This window comes from Mandrillus leucophaeus, unplaced genomic scaffold (assembly GCF_000951045.1).
Source record: "Mandrillus leucophaeus isolate KB7577 unplaced genomic scaffold, Mleu.le_1.0 Scaffold207, whole genome shotgun sequence".
NCBI classification, from domain to species: Eukaryota; Metazoa; Chordata; class Mammalia; order Primates; family Cercopithecidae; genus Mandrillus; species Mandrillus leucophaeus.
In genome coordinates this window covers 1,023,567-1,025,726 of record NW_012102110.1, presented here as the reverse complement: position 1 = coordinate 1,025,726, position 2,160 = coordinate 1,023,567, and positions in this window count along the sequence as shown.

Here is a 2,160-nt window from a genome sequence, read left to right as displayed (position 1 = left end):
GCAAAAGTAAAATCACTAATGAACGAACTTCCATGTCTTGCTGTGCACGCATTGTCAGGGTTCAAGAGCAGAGAACCAGTCTGACTAGAATTTGCCAGCCTGGAATCCTGATCCTAGCAAGCCTGGGGGCGCTGCAAGAGACTAGAGTGTGTTTCATCCCTATCTACATCTGCATAAAGGCAGACACTCCCAGGGCAGTCATTTCAGAGGCCTCCCCTGGGAATGCATTCTTTTCCCAGGGCTGTTAATTATTAATATTCCTTATTAGGGAAAGAATTCAGCGATACTTCTCTTACCCGTTTTTGGTAATAAGAGAAATATGACTCTGTCCTGGCCGGCCCACAGGCAGCCAGACTTTAAGGTTATCTCCCTTGTTCCCTGAAAATCACTGTTATCCTGTTCTTAAGGTGCCCATATTTCATATTGTTCAAACACACATGCTCTACAAACAATTTTGTGCAGTTAATGCAGTCATAACAGGGTCCTGAGGCGACATACATCCTCAGCTTAAGATGACAGGATTAAGAGATTAAAGTAAAGACAGGCATAGGAAATCACAAGAGTATTGATTGGGGAAGTGATAAATGTCCATGAAGTCTTCACAATTTATGTTCAGAGATTGCAGTAAAGATAGGCATAAGAAATTATAAAAGTATTAATTTGGGGAACTAATAAATGTTCATGAAATCTTCACAATTTATGTTCTTCTGCCATGGCTTCAGCTGGTCCCCCCCTCCGGGGCCCCGACTTTCCGCAACATCATTTGCATACTTTGAAAATATTTTCTCACATTCTGTAGGTTGTGTGTTTACTCTGTTGATAGTTTCTTTTGCTGTGCAGAAGCTCTTAAGTTTAATTAGTTGTCAATTTTTGCTTTTGTTGCAATTGCTTTTGGTGTCTTTGTCACAAAATCTTTGCCTACCCTTATGTGTAGATGGTATTGCCTAGGTTGTCTTCCAGGGTTTCTGTAGTTTTGTGTTTTACATTTAAGACTTTAATCCGTCTTGAGTTGATTTTTGTATATGCATGGAAGGTATCCGGCTTCATTTTTCTGTATATGGCTAGCCAGTTATCCCAGCACCATTTATTAAATAGGGAGTTTTTTTTTCCTATTGCTTGTTTTTGTCAGTTTTGTTGTGGATAAGATGATCATAGGTGTGCAACCTTGTTTCTGGGCTCCCCATTCTGTTCTATTGGTCTATGTGTCTGCTTTTGTACCAGTACCATGCTGTTTTGGTTACTGTAGCCCTGTAGTATACTTTAAAGTTTGGTAACATGATTCCTTCAGCTTTGTTCTTTTTTCTTAGGATTGTCTTGGCTATTTGGGTGCTATTTTGGTTACATATGAATTTTAAAATAGTTTTTTTTTAGTTCTGTGAAGAATGTTCTTAGTAGTTTCATAGAAATAGCATTGAATCTGTAAATTGCTTTGGGCAGTATGGCCATTTTAATGATATCAATTCTTCCTATTCATGATCATGGGATGTTTTTCCATTTGTTTGTGTCTTCTCTGATTTATTTGAGCAGCATTTTGTAATTTTCATTGTAAAGATCTTTCACTTCCCTGGTTATCTGTATTCCTAGGTATTTTATTCTTTTTGTGGCAATTGTGAATGTGATTGTCTTTCTGATTTGGCTCTTGACTTGGCTGTTTTTGGTGTATAGGAAAGCTAGCGATTTTTGTACATTGATTTTGTATCCTAAAACTTTGCTGAAGTTGTTTATCAGGTGAAGAAGTTTTGGGAGTGCTACTATGATTTTCTAGATATAGAATCCTGTTGCCTGCAAGCAAAGATGGTTTGACTTCCTCTCTTCCTATTTGAATTCCCTTTATTTCTTTCTCTTGCCTGATTGCTCTGTCAAAGACTTCCAATACTATATTGAATAGGAGCGGAGAGAGGGTATCCTTGTATTATGCTGGTTTTCAAGGAGAATGCTTCCAGCTTTTGCCCATTCAGTATAATGGTGGTGGTGGGTTTCTCATAGATGGCTCTTATTATTTTGAGGCATGTTCCTTCAATACCTAGTTTATTCAGAGATTTTAACGTGAAGTGGTGTTGAATTTTTATTGAAAACTTTTTCTGTGTCTATTGAGATAATCATGTGGTATTTATCTTTAGTTCTGTTTATGTGATGAATCACATTTTCTGATTTGTGTAT